Below are 18983 nucleotides of genomic sequence, written 5' to 3' on the forward strand. Positions count from 1 at the left end.
TCTCTGAGGCAGGGAGCCCAGGGACGTCCTCATCCAACTGTCGTCACCTCTGCAGAGGAGACTGCATGCAGACTCAGCGTGCCAGGCATCTGTGGCTCCCCTGGGGCAGGAGAGGGGATGATTGACCCTCTTTTCACCTGTTTCCTGCCCTGGGCCTACCCTTCTGCAAGTGGCCATTTGTCCAGTGAGAACAAAGGCCTTTGATCCTGGAGGAGGGGAGGGCAGGGCATGTAAAAGTGGGAAGAAAAAAGGCAATCTCTTATTACAAATAACTCTATTCTGGAATGTCATGGTCAGAGAGAACAGTTACCTTTGCTAGAGCTCACACTGTGCGCAGACAAATCTGCCAATCTTTCTTTCCAGTGCTCCCTCCTCTCCTTCAACCCCCAGAGGTACTGTCTCTGCGACTTTTCCGTCATGGTTTCTTCCTCATTTGTCTTGGATCTGTGAGGTTGGCTGCCAGTAGCAGATCTGCAAAAGTGAAGATCCCTTTGGGTCTAGTAAGGCAAGAAGGCAAGATCACAAACAGCCACAGTTAACTTACATCTCTGCTTGGCTTTCTTTGCCCTTTCTAGGTCCAGATAAGATTGCCTCAAACCTCCATTCTATAGCCTCCAGAAAGCCCAATGCCCTCCTCCAATTTGAGGGAGATTCTGGGTGTTAAGTTCACTCTAGCTCAGAGCTTCTCATTTCACGGAGTCAGTTCAGTGAAACACATGGGTCATCCCCCCAGCCCCAGATACCAGTCCTGTTGCTACCATGAAGACCCAGATGGGAAACTTGACTCTTTCATTAGATTTCCATAAAAAAGCAAAACCAAACAAAGGATGGATTTCACTTGCACAAAGCATTTTTTCCTAGTGTTAAAAGACTAAAATTCTAAGAATTTATCCGAATAATACCAACTGGTAGGAAGCATTCCTTTGAAGAGAGGTGACGAAAGACTTAAATAGGTAAAGGACAGAAGCAAAGAGGGGAAACTTGATTAGCTGTAGTTTAAAACCTAGTTGGCTATAAGTGATTGTCCTTAGATTTCGATTTCATAACCTTGAGGCATTTACAGGCTTAGATTTTGGGTTGCTTATGTAGGCGCTATGGCATAAGAGCCACCTCTGTCTAATGGCCTCCTTGCATAATTAATTTAACAGTGGACATAGCTAATGGTTTGTGGAGAGGAAGGATAATTACATGAGGGCCATAGAACAATCTAAAATTGAACATTAGTCATCTCTGTTCCTAAAAAGTCCTTTGACACACCCCCACCCAGGCCTGGTGTTCCATTCACTGCTGCAGACTCTATTTCTCTCCTCTGCCGTGTCCCCTGCTCATTTCCTCCCTCTCAGATTGTCCTTAGAAGTCCGAATTGTTTTTACTCTACTGGTTGAGGCAGTACCCTGCAACACACCTCTGAGCCTTTGTATCTCCAAACAAATCAACTTACCGGGCAATCCTCCTGTGAGCCTCTTTTCCCCTTGCCTTACTGCTCTGAATGTGGGAGTGGAACAGAACCAGAAAACACCAGAGGAGAATTAACAAAGGACAAGTATTTCTTTGTACCCAGATGATATGATTTCATTTTCTTGAGCTGGACATGACAAGGACAGACCATGGCCCTACTGGCTATTCATAGCCTGGGAGAAAGGCAAGGGAAGATATGGACAATTCTGAGGCTTAAATTATTTTTCATAGATATTTAACCCTCTTTAAAGGGGGTCTTAAAAATCAACTTAGAGTGATGTTTTACACATTTGCTTATAAAGCCAGCAATAGAATTGTTTCAATTAGGTATATATCAATGAGGGTTTTGTTTTGTTTTGTTTTTTATCTTGCTGAGGAGAGGATCTAGCCAAGACTAGAACTGCTTGGCCATTAATGTATAGACTACAAGCTTTTGGCATTTAACTTTAACCAGGCCAACACCAGAAGAAGGTCAGGAAGATCTGAGCTTCACATTCAAGAAAGGCCTCAAATTCAGTTTTGGCATTATCACCAAATGAGTTATAAACAAAGTTACTGTGATATGCATGTATTCAAAGCATTAATATGCTAAATGTATGCATTCAAATTAACTCTGGTTTTGCCATTTCTTCACTTTTTAAAAATTCTTTAAAAAAAATTTTTTTTAAGATTTTATTTATTTATTCATGACAGAGGGAGAGAGAGAGAGAGAGAGAGAGAGGCAGAGACACAGGCAGAGGGAGAAGCAGGCTCCAGGGAGGGAGCCCGACGTGGGACTTGATCCCAGGTCTCCAGGATCATGCCCTGGGCTAAAGGCGGCGCTAAACCGCTGGGCCACTGGGGCCACCCCATTTCTTCATTTTTAATATACTTACTGTAAGCTGAAAAAATTAGGGAAGTAGCCTGGATCTCCCATGGGCTCTGAGAAGCCCCCTGTTCCATGCCTATCTTGATTATGTAGAGAGAAAGGTCTTTGTTCCACAGCAAAGGAGGATAAACTTGGGCTTAAGCCCTGTAATTATCGAAAGATCACCTGAAAGAAACATCAGGAGAGGATCCCTTGGAGACTATGCCATCCATCCAGTTTGATGACATCAGAGGTACCGAGAATGGGCACACTGCATACCCAGGCCTATACCTTTCCTGCTGGGACTGTTTTGGGTGAATATAGCACCGACGTGCTTTTAGTATGTTGTGGTCTGACTTGCCTGTGGGTCATCGCCAAAAATAGGTCTGTGCTACTCACTCTCTGGCCATTCTCGAATAATCCCCTCACAACGTGCTCGGTATGAAGGGCACAGACAAAAATTCTTGCCTGACCTGAAAACTAAGAATAGTTGTGCTTCTCCTGGACAGTCAGTTTAATTTTATCTTCTAACGTTGTGAAACCACTTAACCGACTATGTTCCCATTTCTCATTGCCTGTTAGTTCATTCAGAGACATATTTTTCATCTACTCATATCAGGTGTTGAGCCATAGTGGTTAGTTAATTCATTGTTATTAGTTTGGCGAGTTCTTTTAGGTTTGTCTTTGGGTCTTTGTTTTTTAGGGTTTTAGTGTATGTTTGTTTTGTTGTTGTTGTTGTTGTTTTAGATTTTATTCATTAATCCCTAGGTATTTTATTTTTGTGGATAGTTTGAAGGAGGAATTTAAATATATTTTTCCCCAAATAATAAAATGTGTGAGCCATGCACATTCTTCATGTTCTTCATGTATGTTCTTAAATGCAAATAACAGACTCTGCTTGTCTTAGCTTGGGCTGCTATAACAAATGCCACAGACTGAGTGGCTTAAACAACACATTTATTTTCTCACAGTTCTGGAGGCTGAGAAGTCTAAGATCGAGGTGCTGGCAGATCCAGGGTGTGGGGAGGACCTGTCTCTTGGTTTGCAGATAGCTGTCTTCTCATTGTATCCTCACATGGCAGAGAGCAGAGAGAGATGAAGCAAGCTCTCCCTATCTCTTCTTATAAGGGCATTAATCTCATCTATGAAGTTTCCACTTTCCCAAACACCCCACCTCCCAAAGGCCTCACCTCATACCATTACACTGGGGGTGAGGAATATGAATTTTGTGAGGACACTGACATTCGGTCCATTATGCTACTCTAACTAGCTTAAGCAAAAAGGGGTTTGTTAAAGAATATTTGGTAACTCCCAGACCTCTGTGAGGGCCAGAGAACGAGGCTTGTAGGCTACAATACACAGCCAAGAACAAGACAGGCATGGTCAGCACATCTGACCATATCACAGGATGGTTCTAACAACAACAACAACAACAACAACAACAACAACAACATCAACAACAAATTTTTAAAAATGGGATGCCTGGGTGGCTCCATTAGTTAAGCATCTGCCTTCAGCTCAGGTCATGATCCCAGGGTCCTGGGTTAGAGCCCTGCATCAGGCTTCTTGCTCAGTGGGGAGCCTGCTTCTCTCTCTGCCTGCTGTTTCCCCTGCTTGCGCGCTCTCTCTCTCTGACAGATAAATAAATAAAATCTTTACAAATAAAAAATAAAACGGACTCAGTGGGACACCTGCAGCTCTCTCACAGCTACTCCAAAAGAGCAAACGCTCTTGATACCACACTTACCAGAATAGTCTCCTGGAATATGCGCCCTCCTGTGGCTCTTCTCCACATCAGATATCACAGAGCAGGGTATGGGGGAGTGTAGACTTAAGTCATATGCCTGATTTACAGATTCTCTTGGGAAAACAGGACTTGTTTACAAAGTGAGAAATGTCAGAGGGTGTTCAAAAGATGTTAGATATCTGTAATGAAGAGTTGTTACCTTATTCTTGATACTGTTTCTAAAACAATTCAGCATTCTTTTGAGATGCTATTCATGATATACTTGATTAATACATATATGTATATGCATGCACGGCACACACACATATTATGCTATTTTTCTATAAGTGCATTTTACTTTATGCTTGTAGTACTCAGTACTACTTTAATCACTAAAACTTTATGATACATATAAATATCTAGATGACTTCCCCTACAATGTCTTCAAAGATTTCTTGGCTCTTCTTATCTTTTAATTTTCCAAGTGAACTTTAGAAGGGCTTTGTGAAATTTTCAATTTGGCATTCTGATTGAAATTATGGGAACTAATTGATGTACTGTTAGAACTCAGGATCAAGAAAGATAAAATGGTACCTCTATTTGCATCTTAACTTTTGTAATTCACTAACTTGTCATAGTTCTTTTGATAATTAGCTCAACGCATTTCTTGTTAAGTTTATGCTGGGGACTATTTTGCTGTTGCTATGTTAAGTGGGATATTTTTCCTTTATACTTTTAACGTTGCTTTTAGAAAACCTATTCCTTTCATTATAGAAAAGCTCGTCAGTAACTCACCTTCTTTTCGACATTGGTAACTAGTTCTGACCGTTTTTTCAGTTGATGATCTTCCATTTTAAATTATCCTAATCCAAGAGAAATGATATCTTGTACAAATAATAAAATATTGCCCTAGTCCTTTTCAGTAGCCTCTTCTACAGTCGTTAGAACTTACAGAAAAAGGGGATCCCTGGGTGGCGCAGCGGTTTAGCGCCTGTCTTTGGCCCAGGGCGCGATCCTGGAGACCCGGGATCGAATCCCACATCGGGCTCCCGGTGCATGGAGCCTGCTTCTCCCTCTGCCTATGTCTCTGCCTCTCTCTCTCTCTCTCTCTCTCTCTGTGACTATCATAAATAAATAAGAATTAAAAAATAAAATCTTTTTAAAAAAAAAAAAAAAGAACTTACAGAAAAAGGCTAAAATTTCGTGATAATAGTGTACTTCTTTGATTATTATTATTTTTTAAAATTTATTTATTCATGAAAGACACACAGAGAGAGAAAGAAGCAGAGACACAGGCAGAGAGAGAAGCAGGCTCCATGCAGGGAGCCCGATGCAGGACTCGATCCCAGGACCCCGGGATTCCGCCCTGGGCTCAACCGCTGAGCCACCCAGGGATCCCCCTCTTTGATTATTTCTAAATTAATTTTCATGGTGCTCAACTAGTGTTTTATTGTTAAGCACGATAATTGCCTTTTAGTTGGAGATGCTTGTTTTTAGAAAAATATCTTAATTCACACAAAACCCTCAAGAAGGAACCCTGAGGACTAGTTCGGGCGGGGCGAGGCCGCAGCGCGCGAGGGGGCGGCGGGTGCACTGCGGGACCCAGTGGGGGGAGGCGGCCGCGCGGGGCTCTCTGTCCCGGCGGGGGGAGGGGCTGTCGCGGCGCCCCGCAGGGGCAGGGGCAGGGGCAGGGGCAGGGGCAGGGGCAGGGGAGGCGGCGGGCGGCAGGGCCCAGCCTCGGGCGGGGAGCGCGTGTCCTCTGCGCGCCCCGGTGCCCGCGGAGAGCCGACCGGCCTGCAGGGGGCGCGCGAGGAGCAGGGGCCCCGGGCGGACGCGGAGCTGGAGCTGCTCGCCCCGAGCATCGTCCCGCGGCGGAGCCACCTGCCGGCCGGGCCGGGGACCCGCCCAGACCACCGCCCAGGAGCGGCCAGGGTCAGTCTGAGCAAATCTCGCACGTCCGTGCGGGAGGAGAGGAAAAGCAACCCTATAAGCAACCCTATAAGACCCCGTGGGTCTCCAGGCGGGGAGCGATGCAGATGAAGAGGCAGGTACACACCAGCCTGACTTCCAAAACAAATTGGACAAAAGCTTCAAGGACAAAGGAGAAAAAAAAAAAAAAAAAGAATAAAGGAGAAGAAGGAGAAGAGACATTTTCTACCCACCCCATCCCCCAAAAGGCAACAAAGGTGAGAAAGAGAAACAAAAATGGAAGAAGAGATAATGCAAAATAGGATGGTTAGAAATAAATACAAAAATCTCAGTTGTGATAGATGTGACTAGATTAAGGTGTCCAGTTACTATATTTCCTATGCTGGATTTAAAAAAAATCAGCATATGCTCTTTATAAGCGATACAGTTGAAATGTAGATTCAGAAAGTTTAAAGTAGTACTTTTTGCTTGCTCTGTGTATATCACAATAGCAAAGAGAGTGAAAATTGAGCTAAGCTACTTAAGTTGAAAGACAATATAAACCCAAAGAAAAGATATGAGTAGGAACAAGTGAAACAAAATAGAGGTAAAAGATGATTCTTTGAAAAGATGAGTGAAATGACAAACACTTTGCTAAATTGTTTGCCTTCTTTTTTCCTTTATCAATGTTAAGAATAAAAGGAAGGGTATTAAAAAGGCAACAAGGATGGGGCACATGGGTGGCTTAGTGGGTTAAGCCTCTGCCTTCAGCTCAGGTCATGATCCCGCCTGGAATCTGGTTTCCTGTACAGGGAGGAGGGGTGGGGGGTCTGCCTCTCCCTCTTCCTCTCCTTCCGCTGGAGCGCTCTCTCTCTCTGTCTCAAATAAATAAATGAAATCTCATAAATAAATAAACAAACAAACAAAGAAATAATAAAAAGGCAACAAGGACACCAAGAAATTCATTACATACATGTCTGAAAACCTAACTGAAATGAATAATTACTGGAATACTATAACTAGCAGAAATGACTCAAGAAGAAATGAAATAACCATTAAAGAAGTAGAAACCAAAGTTGATCTCACCACAAGGATAATCCAGAGGTGAGTTTTATTGGTTTGTACGAACCATGGGACTAATGCTTCTGATTTTAGTACTATTCCAGAGTACAGAAAGAGGGGACACTACCCAACTTATTTATTTCTATAAACCTGCAGCCCAAATATGACAAGATGGTATGAAAGAGGACAATTACAGCCAATCTCTTTAGTGAACATAGGCGGAAAACTTCTGAAGAAAATTTTAGTCAGTTGAATACAATAACTTTTTTTTTTAAGATTTTATTCATGAAGGACACACAGAGATAGAGAGAGGCAGAGACACAGGCAGGGAGAAGCAGGCTTCATGCCAGGAGCCCGATGTGGGACTCGATCCCAGAACTGCAGGATCACGCCCTGAGCCAAAGGTAGGCGCTAAACCGCTGAGCCACCCAGGGATCCCATGAATACAGTAACTTGAACAAGTAACCATGACATGGGTTTATCTCAAGGCTGCAAATTTGGTTTATCATGAGAAGATCAAATAATATAAGTAACTACCTTATCATTTTAGAAGGAGGAAAATAATCATCTCTTAGTGAAAAGTATCAGACAAAATTCATGATTCAAGCCTTGTTTTCAAGAGAAGGAACTGCCCTTTATCTAATAAAAGTATCTATGAAAAACCAATAGCAAACATCATCGTTAGTGGTGAAATATTGGAAAAATTTTGTTTAGGATTAGAAGTAAGACAAGGGTTCCTGACACCATCACTTCTGTTCAGCATTGTCCTAGCTACTGAATTAAGACAAGAAAGAGAATGAAAAGCATAAAGTTTAGAAATGAAGAAACAAAACTGTTCATTATTTGTAGATGATAAGATTGCTTGGTTGGAATAATTATTAGAATAAATCACAGTTTAGTAAGGTTGCAGGATACAAAATCAGTATCAAAGGGCAGATGTCTTTTCAAATACCTTTAAAAAAACAGAAAACATATCTTTTAAAAAGTAATTTTCCAAAAAAAAAGTGATTTTCAAGAGCATCAAACAACATAAATTCTTAGGAAGAAAGCCTAACAAATAGGTAAGCTCTCTATGAAGAAAATTAGAAAACTATTTAAATTAAAATATATATATATATATAGTTTATATAGTGATATATATATATATAACATATATAATTGTATTTAGATGGAATTTGGTGTGGGAAGCATAAAAGGATAATAAGAATGTTCCAAACTTATGGGATTCTTGGGTGGCTCAGCGGCTGAGCATCTGCCTTTGGCTCAGGGCGTGATCCTAGGATCCGAGATCGTCGAGTCCCACATCGGTCTCCTTGCAGGGAGCCTGCTTCTCCCTCTACCTGTGTCTCTGCCTCTCTCTCTCTCCGTGTCTGTCATGAATAAATAAACCTTTAAGAAAAAAAAATATTCCAAGCTTTCACACATGTTTTTCTTTGCTGGATGATAGTGGGCATTTAACCACTACAGTATTTAAGATTCCACGGTTTGTATTTAGAGTGACCAATATTAAAACATACTGGATATTATACCCTTTGGAATTCTTTACATTTAGGATGAAAAAGAATATGTTAATTTAAATGCAATGGTGGACCTAGTTTCTCCAGATTATTTTTGGAGACATGTGGCCACAGTTTGAAGATGGCTATGTTACGGATGCATATATTTCCATAATAGATACATATTTTAAATCTTTCACTTTTCAGAAAAGAAGGACAGATGTTGAATATTGTCAAAATCTGGTCATTTTTAAATTGCTGATATAAAGAAGATTATAAAATTATTCATTACTTTTGTATCCCTGAATATTACTTCAGGGATAAAAAACAAACAAACAAAACCCTTTTGTTCTTATGCCCCATTAGTAATCCAGAGTCTCTCACCATCAAACTTCACAGTCCAACTTTCCTCCAGAGCTGTCCCAGACACCTCTCTGGAACAGACTCTTCTATGATTGCAAGATAATTCCTAAAACAACGGCTGGTGGAATGATCGGCAAAATAAATGTTTTCCTTTACATCTTGCAGGAAATCAATGTCTACAGTAAATCCAAAATTCTAGTATCTTCTCAGATCACTCAGTCCCTATGATTCCTGCCTCGGCCAATAAAAATTAGCGTGTTTAGCCCCACAGGTCGTGCTGAGAGAAGCTGTAGTCTTTGATCCCCTAGAGACCTCTTGTGGTTCGTGGACTGCCTGCTGAGGAATGCACCTCAGAGTCTCCGTGGCTTGCTGCCTTCTGAGTGAGTGTCATCCTTGGGCCATGACAAGGCCAGAGGCGAACTGACTGAGTCTGCGGCCTTAAGCGACTCATTCACCAGTATGAATGTCAGTTTACTTATCTAGTCAAGGCAGGTGCAGATATATGCCCCCCAACAGAACTGTAAGAATTAAATGAAATGTTGCATAAATGCTAATTATGTCACAGAAGTAAAAGAACAGAAAAGAAAAATATGAATGTCGCAAAATAGGAATGCAGTCCAACAGATTTTTGTTCCTTACAGATGCTTCCATTCCTCCAACCAGTATCATCGCTGAGGGCCAACTGTGTTCCAGGCACTGTTACAAGGGATGGAGAAGACCTCAGGACAGGTGCTTCCGTCAAGGGGCTATAGGGAAGGTGAAACTTCATCTCTCCCTTTGTAGGGTCTCCTCAGCTGGGCCTGAGAATTGAATCAACATAAAACAGGTTAACAGGAGAAAAGCGAACAGATTTTCACATGTACATGGGAGGCCCCACAGGAAAATGAAGACCCAGAGACGCAGGTAGAGCTGAACGTTTTTACGTTAAATTGAACAAAAGTAGTAAATTGTGGAAATATGAAAAGATGAAGGGAAGTTAGGATTGTTAATGGTGGAGAAGTGATTGAGCTGGAAGGGTTAGTTTAACAAGGTGGGTTTGGACAGATTTTTCTCAGCCTGGTCTCCCGTCCCTAGTGATCAGAATTTGTCTTTCCTTCTGTAGTAGGGGAGGCATCTTTCACACAGGACTTTCAGGAATAAAAAGGACGTTCAGAGTGTTTTACATCTGCTGTCTTTTAGGTGCCTCTAACTCAAAATAATCTTGACGTCAAAGTGACATTTTTGGAGATGACAAACTTTTGGTGGTTTCCTTCTGGGCTCAGACCTGCAGGAGAGAGAAGGGCTGTAATAAACACTGCCATGTGATAAATACTGTGACAGAGGTGTGCTCAAAGCAGTAAGGAAGTCTCCAATGGCTTTTCTTGAGAAGGGAAATAAAATCCCTGGTAATAAGCCCTTGGGGAGCCCAGAATGGGGAAGTGCGGGCCACGGGCTCTATCCTCTAGGGGGAGCTCATGGTCTTTGTCTAAGATCTGAGAAACCCTTTATTTCTAGTAAGGATGAGATGGCTTCAGAACCGGGTTAAGATAAATGCTCTGGTGCGTCTTGGTCGTTTTAGATGTTTCCTATTGAGTTGCTTCCCTCCTTGCTCCTCCTCGCAGCTGGTAATGTAGGGAGAGTCTGAGTCCTCCTCCCACTCGAAAAATTTGCTTCCTTCACTTGGAAGACAAAGCAAGAACCAGGGTGAAGTCCCCCAGGCAGGAGTATGACTCATCTAGGTGCAAGTCCTATTTCCTAGCCCAACCTAAAAAGATAGACGACAGCAGGATTTGGAAATGATTTTCCCATAACTGGCGTTTGTGCACATACTCTAAGGGGGTGGCCTTTGCCAAGATACTGAAAGGGGGTGGCAGGACAGGGTTTAGAAATTTGGGACCCAGACATACTTATCATTTACCACAACTAACAGATAGATTTAGATATTTTCATTTTATTTTGTATTCATGTTTTCATGATCATTTCATGACTACATGGTTTGTTGATTCAAAGTTCTGTTGAGAACTTGGCAAAAATGTGATTCAGAAACTTTCTAGAATTTATTTCTTTGCAGCAACTATATGTTATAGGAAGATCCTAGATTGATTCCCTTCTTTTCATCATGTATATTTTTATAATCTGTCAATGTTTCCATTTGCATACTCTTACATAAGGAAGCCTAAAATAGTCTCTGATTGTCTCACATGGAAAGTTAAAATGGGGTCTCTCAGTTTGTATGACATCCCAATCAAGGGAGATAGGAACAATTTTTCTTCATTTAACTTTTGTTTATTTATTTATTGACATGCAAAAGCTGTACTTACTTAATATATACCACTTGATGAGTTTAAGGATAAGCATATTCTCATGAAACCACACAATATATACCAGTCATATTCATCACCTCCACAAGTTCCCTCCCATCTTCTTTTATTATTATTACTTTTTGTGTATGATAACAATTAACACAAGATATTAGCAAAGGTTTAGCAGAAGATTTAACACAAGATCTTATCAAGTTTTGAGGTGTCTGGGTGACTCAGTGGTTGAGCGTCTGCCTTCGGCTTGGGTGTGATCCCGGAGTCCTTCCCCATAGGAAGCCTGCTTCTCCCTTTGCCTATGTCTCTGCCTCCTTTTGTGTGTCTCATGAATGAAAAAATTAAATCTTAAAAAAATCTTATCAAATTTTAAAGTGTATAATTGCTATAGGCTCAGTGCTAACTGACCCTTTACCATTTGATGAATACCTTTCAGTTTCCCCCTTCCTCAGCCCCCAGATGCTAGGAGCCACCATTCTACTCTCTGTTCAATGAGTTTGACTATTTTAGATTCCTCATATAGGTGGTACAGTGTAGTATTTATCTGTGTTAAACTTGTTCTACATCTTCTCAGTTCATCCATGGTTTTTTTTTTTTTAAGATTTATTTATTTATTTATTCATGAAAGACAGAGAGAGAGAGAGAGAGAGAGAGAGAGGCAGAGACACAGGCAGAGGGAGAAGCAGGCTCCATGTGGGGAGCCTGATGTGGGACTCGATCCCGGGTCTCCAGGGTCAGGCCCTGGGCCGAAGGCGGCGCTAAACCGCTGAGCCACCCGGGCTGCTCCATCAGTTATCCATGTTGTCAATAATTGGCCCTTCCTTCTTTTTTAAGGCTGACTAATATTCCATAGCATGTGTACAACACATTTTCTTCATCCATTCATCTGTTGATGGACATTTAGATTGTTTCCATTCTTGGGTATTGTAAATAATGCTGCAATGGCTACAGGAGTAGAGAGATATTGCTTTTAGATTCTGATCTCATTTCTTTTGGATGTTACCCAGAAGTGAAATTGCTGCATGATATGGTAGTTCTATTTTTAATTTTTTAACGAAATCTCTGTTCTGTTTTCCATTGTGGCTGTACCAATTTACATTTCCACCAGCAGTGTACAAGGGTTCCCTTTTTTTAAAAAACAATATTTTATTTATTTATTCATGAGAGACACAGAGAGAGAGAGAGGCAGAGACACAGGCAGAGGGAGAAGCAGTCTCCACGCAGGGAGCCCGACGTGGGACTCGACTCCAGGTCTCCAGGATCAGGCCTTGGGCCGAAGGCAGCATCAAACCTCTGAGCCACCGGGGCTGCCCACAAGGGTTCCCTTTTCTGCACATCTTGCCAACATTTGTGATCTCTTGTCTTTCCGATAATATCTATTTAATAGGTGTGAGGTGATACAGCAGTTTTGATTTGCATTTTCATGATGATTCGTGATCCAATTTGCATAAGTGTAACCAATTCACATGTTTAAAAAATAAGATAGATTCTGGTTACAGCCCTAACATTGGGGCTTCTGCAGGTTCTGGGCAAAGAGGAAACTTTGGCTCAGTTTGGGGTTTTAGTGTGCTTCATCTTTGAGAGACTGTGCCTGAGGCTAGCCACGGGGCTGAGACTACACATGGGCACCTTGAGCATATAAAGGCGGGCCCTTAGGCATCCTTTCTGACAGCCTTGGGACTGCCTGCTACAAAGACTATCCTCAGTCATACTTTTTTTTTAAAGATTTTATTTATTTATTAATGAGAGGCAGAGAGAGAGAAAGAGAGAGGGAGAGGCAGAGACACAGGCAGAAGGAGAAGCAGGCTCCATGCAGGGAGCCTGACATGGGACTCGATCCCGGGTCTCCAGGATCCCGCCCTGGGCTGAAGGCAGCACTAAACCGCTGAGCCACCTGGGCTGCCCTCAGTCATACTTTCTAATATTTTTGAAATTGGGGTGAATCTTAAAACAAGTGTCATTTTATTGCTTTTGCTTTCCCCCCCAAAAAAGCTGTTAAAAGCTAGAGATATGGTGTGTCCTTTATAATTGAGGGCATCTTCAAATCAAAGGGACATTTACATAACTCATTTATAGAACTTTAGATTTATGAAGTGTCATAGCTGGTAAGCATTAAAGATCAGATGATTCAGCAAACTTTAAAGGCTTTTCCATTGTTTTCTGAATCTGGTCTATTTTTTTTTTTTTTTGACGTAAGTCTTTAGAGAAGCTCTAAGGAAACCAACAGATCAAAGCACAGTGAGGTAATAGGTAACCCAGCACACTTACCCTCCTCTCTGCTGACCTACACTCTTGAAAAGAGCTTTTCTTTTCTTTTCTTTTCTTTTTTTCAGATTTTTATTTATTCATGAGAGATACAGAGAGAGAGAGAGAGAGAGAGAGGCAGAGACACAGGCAGAGGGAGAGGGAGAAGCAGGCTCCATGCAGGGATCCTGACATGGGACTTGATCCCGGGTCTCCAGGGTCACACCCTGGGCTGAAGGCGGCACTAAACCACTGGGCCACCGGGGCTGCCCGAAAAGAGCTTTTCAAGAGGACTTTGAAACTTAATGAAAAGTTGCAAGCCAGCTCTTTCATCTTTGGTGCAAAAACCACTATGTGAGTCTTTTCTAAACAACAATTTTACTGAAATATAACTGACATAATAAGCTGCAGATTTGTAAAGTGCAACTTTGATGTTTTGACATGTAGACACCCATGAAACCAGGACTGCAATCAAGATATTAAATATACCCACCATACCTAAAAGTTTCTTCATGTCCCTTTATAAACCCTTTCTCCAGGAGCACCCAGGTTGCTCAGTGGTTGAGCATGAGCATCTGCCTTTGGCTCAGGTCGTGATCCTGGGGTCCTGGGATCGAGTCCCATATAAGGTTCCCTGCAGGGAGCCTGCCTCTCCCTCTGCCTGTGTCTCTGCCTCTTGCTTTGTCTCTCATGAATAAATAAATAAAACTTTAAAAATAAATAAATGAATGAATGAATGAATAAATAAATAAATAAATAAATAAATAAATAAATAAATAAACCCTTCCTCCTTACCTCACCCCATCCATCTTCAAGCAACACTGATTTGCTTCCTGTCCCTATAGGGATTAGTTTTTATCTTCTAAAGTTTTACATAAATGGTATCATACAATACATACTTTTGTTTGTTTGCTCTGGATTCTTTCATTCAGCATAATTACTTTGAGATTCACCCATGTTCAAGCTTTTCGTTGCTGACTAGTATTCCAGTAGATGGATGTCCCTCTATGTTTACTCACTTGCTGCTAATGCACATTTGAGGGGTTTCCGTTTTTAGCTATTAAAAAGAAAGCTCTATAAATATCCATTTACAAGTCTTCATGGAGACATATGTTTTCATTTTCCTTAGGATTATTACCTAGGAGTGGAATAGCTGGAGCTGATCAAATGGTAGGTCCATGTTTAACTTTTCAAGAAACTACCAGCTTGTTTTTCAAAGTGGGTGTGCCGTTTTATGTTCCCACCAGCTGTGTATGACAGTCTAGCTGCTCCACATCCTCACCAACACTTGGTATGGTCATTAAAAAAATTTTTTTTAGCCACCTTAATGCATGTGTGGGGGTATCTGATTGTGGTTTTAATTTCCATTTGCCTAATGACTAATGACGTTGAGCATCTTTTCATGTGCTTATTTGCCACCTTCTGGGTGGAGTGTCTGTACATTACTGGTCCTTTAACTGCTTCAGAGTTTGTTTTCTTGTAAAGTTTCTGCAGTTATGAGAATACTTTGAGGTATTTTGCTCTCTATTTTTCTATTTTAAAATTTTGTTGACAGAGCTGTTAGATAAACAGCACCATTAGTCGGAAATAAGATCCACGTAAACTAACAGCTATCTAGGTAGGCTGGAGCTTACTGCATAGACGAAGACTCTTCATGCTTACCCAGGCTGGCAGAAACGAAGGTGGATGGAGGAAACAATGACATATAATTGAGAAACAGTTAGAGAGGTTGAGACAAAGAAGCCAGGTAGGGAAATATTAACTCTGCCCCACCCAAAGTCTTTCCTTTCACACTGCCTCTATCATAGCCGAGCTCTCACAGTCTTTTTTCCCCCCAAAATTACTTTCTAAATTATGATTATGGAAGAACGTTTTGTGATTTCACAGCAAACACATTAAGGAGATGACAAACTTAGCTCAGCAGCAGAATCTAGCTGCAGGTTGTTCCTTGTGGTAAGGCTCCCAAGAACTTTTTCTTTTCTTTTCTTTTTAAAGATTTATTTATTTATTCATGAGAGACACAGAGAGAGAGAGAGGCAGAGGGAAAAGCAAGCAGGCTCCCTGCAGGAGCCCGATAAGGTACTCAATTCCGGAACACCAGGATCACGCCCTGAGCTGAAGGCAGATGCTACAACCCCTGAGCCACCCAGGCGTCCCTCTCAAGAACTTTCATAGTGGGCCTCTTGATCAGAAATGCACAGATAGGCAAAAGAGTGTATCCATATACCAGTGTCAACCCGTAGTAAGTCTCGTATTTTTTTTTAAAGGACTTTGTACAAAAATGCAGTAATAAGCCTACAGTTTGCATTTGTCTAACAAATAGGTGTGGAAGAGTGAGGACACTGCCTAGACCGGGGTTCTGGAGACGATCTGTCATGAAGTGAAATGGGTGTGGCCCAGTGTAAAGAACTGAAGGGTTTGGGCAAAGAGGAAAGTGAAGATGGCACTCAAGATGAAGCAGGGTAAAGAGCTAGGGATGGAAGAGGTGAAGAGGAGATGGAGAATCTGCACCCAGCTCTCCTCCCTTTTCCTCATTGGCCTGTAGGGGACGAGGCATTTCTGCTGTTCCCACACCTTCTGTCCACTCTTCTTACCACCTTCTGTCCAGGTCCTTCCAGATGGAGGAGGAATTGCTCAAGCACTCAAAGCACAGGGCGATTACCAAACTACATTCTAGTAGAGGGTGGAGTCTCTGAGCTGATGTTTCTTCTTTTGCAAACAGTCCCCTTGCTGCAGTGCACTGGGTCAGGGCCTGGACATTTGCCCTTCTACCTAAGTATTTTTGCATCAATTGTATGTGGTCTGTTCCAGATCTTTCCATCACTCTTGAGTGATAAAAGTCATGCAGGCCTTCCTGAGATTCCAGGCCTAAATAGCATAATCTAATTTGGCTTAACAAAGAGGTCTGCACTGGCAGACAATTGGGTGCTTACTTATCAGTTAATAAAAAGATATTTTATTTTCCATTTGGTTGTTCTCATGTGCACATTCCATCATTAGGGATCCCTGAAGTTGTCTGAGTACTAGGACTTCAGCCACTCAACTGAGACTCTCACACTCCCCTAGTTAATCCTAAACAAGGTCCCAATCCAAAGGGAGCCCAAAAAAGAGGCAAAAATGGTGTCCAAGATAGAAGGACTGCAACGAGGGTCGAAGTGCCAGAAATTCAGAAGGTAAATAGAAAGTGGTAACAGGCTCCCTTTGAGCTTCCTCTCTGGGTAGAGAGAGATTTTATGATCCAGCAGTGAACAAGTCAGACATTGTCTGACGGAGGATTAGAAAAAAAGGGGTGTATGTGGATTTGTCATGAAAAAGAGAGAGTGAGGGAGATGGCACAGGACTGTGCCCCCATTCTTGGACTGTACTGAAGCTCCTAATAAAGAGAAAACAATGGATTAAACAATGGAGTTTACTCATGAGAAAGTTTTTGGGACTCTAAACTATAAGCACTACTGATTTGAGGGGGGCTAAGTCGGTTGAATGTCCAACTCTTGATTACAGCTCAGGTCCTGATTACAGGGTCGAGATAGGGCTCCATGCTAAGTGGGGAGTCTGCTTGAGCTTCTTTCTCTCTCTGCCTCTGCCCCTCTCCCTACTTGCACTCTCTCTCCCTTTCTCTAAATAAATACATAAATAAGTAAAATCTTAAAAGAAAAAAAAAAAGAACTGGAGAGAGGACCATTGTTTCCACTTTCTTCCAGAACCCAGCGCTGATCTGTAAAGTGGGTATTACTACTTATTCTCCAGAAACTGTTTCACTACGGTTCTTCTCCTCTTTCATATATACAGAGGACCTCTCTGTACTTTTCAGCTGTCTTGCAGTTGACTGGGGCCATGGCTCTGGACATTTGTAGTCTGATACGAAGAGCTGGTGAGTAACCAGTAAGCCTTTTCTTTACTTTTCTTTAAGCTTGCTTGGTTGACCAGGGAGGTTTCCTGCTCCTGATGGGGCAGCTACGGAACTGTGAAACTTCTCTGAGCCTGAATTGTTGAGTTACTACATGGAAATGTAGCTACATGCTACATGTCCTAAAGGGTTCCCCAGATCTTTATTAGATTTTATGGCAATGAGAAATAAACCTTTGTCATGGCAAGCCACTGGGACATTAGCATTTGTTCTTGTGCCAAAGTCTGGCTTGGCCTACAGGACTGATAGTTTGGTAAGATTCAAAAATAGTACCCCTGGCACAGACTACCATAGCAGGGGAAAGAGAAAGGCCCGTTAGAGTTACCTTGCAGACAGTGTGGCACCAGAATAGGAGAGGAAAGACAAGATAGATGCTATGTGGTAATTGTGGCTAGCATATTGCTATGTGACACATACACATAAGGTACCCTTTTGGAGGTTTTTGAGAAATATTCAAGCGAGGATTTTAAGGGGTGGGGAAGTGTGTCAACAAAGAAAACTTTGTATTATTTAATATTAACACAAATTCATTTGTACTCAGAGGCTGTTGAGACTAGGTGTCTCTAGTGTTAATTGAGTGGTAGGATATCTTTTGTTGGGGAGAGCTTGCAATTCTAGAACTGATCGTAGTTCGTATATTCGTCTTTATTCCTTTCTTAAAGAAGAACTGCCAAACACTGCTCAAGAAGTTGCTAGAAATTTCAGGATCTCCCTAGAGTTCATGTCAGATTTACCTCTAAACTTCCAGGGATGTCGAGTTTTCTTGGTGAACAGAATTTCGATGATTTCAATTGAAACACGATTTCAATTTCATAGTTTTCTCATGAAACTGAATACAGACAGGAAAATACTTTCTAATGTATATATATATATGTATATATATACACACACATATTATACATACATTATATGTATATATTATTGTACATTAATATACATATATTAAGACTTGCCTGTTTCCGAAATTTCTAGCACAGTTCATACTATACATCAAAATTTATGTGACTACTTTCCAAAATTGTGAATTTGGAAAAAAAGATAAAGAGCTCTTGGTGTGCCCCGAGTCAATAATTCAGAACAGTTCAACAATAGGTAGAAAGCGGGACTCCTGGGTAGCTCAGTGGTTGAGTGTCTTGCCTTCAGCTCAGAGTGTGATCCCGGGGTCCTGGGATTGAGTCCCGCATCAGGGTCACCGCAGGGAACCTACTTCTGCGGGTGTCTCTGCCTCTCTCTTTCTGTCTCTCATGAATAAACAAAGTCTTAAAAAAACAATACGCAGAAAGCATGATCTTCAGTTGTCAACTGGTCAATCCCTTATCCAATTTGAGTTTGAATATTTATACTTCCTTGAAACTGGCAGCAATGATCTCATTGTTTCTTATTTATTTATTCATGAGAGAGACACACACACACAGAAAGAGAGAGAGAGAGAGAGAGAGAGAGAGGCAGAGACACAGGCAGAGGGAGAGGCAGGCTCCATACAGGGAGCCCGATGTGGGACTCGATCCCAGGTCTCCAGGGTCACACCCTGGGCTGAAGGCAGCGCTAAACTGCTGAGCCACCCGGGCTGCCCTCCATGATGTTTCATGTTCAGCAGCTCAGATAGATGCCCTATCACATTGGGAAGAAAATGAAGTCTTATGGGCCTCTAGGAATCTGACAAGCTAAGCGTCTCATA

At 41.8% G+C, this 18983-nt stretch overlaps 1 long non-coding RNA gene across 2 annotated transcripts; it reads right to left on the reverse strand.

The window, feature by feature from the left end:
* Positions 1-316: 316 nt before the first annotated feature.
* Positions 317-4894, reverse strand: LOC140640982 (uncharacterized). 2 transcript variants are annotated; one of them, XR_012037560.1, is made up of 4 exons: positions 4827-4894; positions 4053-4231; positions 2334-2491; positions 317-471 (listed from the first exon to the last, which is right to left on the reverse strand). It is a non-coding gene; the product is annotated as an uncharacterized lncRNA (long non-coding RNA). The 2 variants fall into 2 exon arrangements; XR_012037561.1 differs by having other exon boundaries at positions 317-497.
* Between the last annotated feature and the right edge of the window lie 14089 nt (positions 4895-18983).

This window comes from Canis lupus, chromosome 10 (genome assembly GCF_048164855.1).
Source record: "Canis lupus baileyi chromosome 10, mCanLup2.hap1, whole genome shotgun sequence".
Classification (NCBI taxonomy): Eukaryota; Metazoa; Chordata; class Mammalia; order Carnivora; family Canidae; genus Canis; species Canis lupus.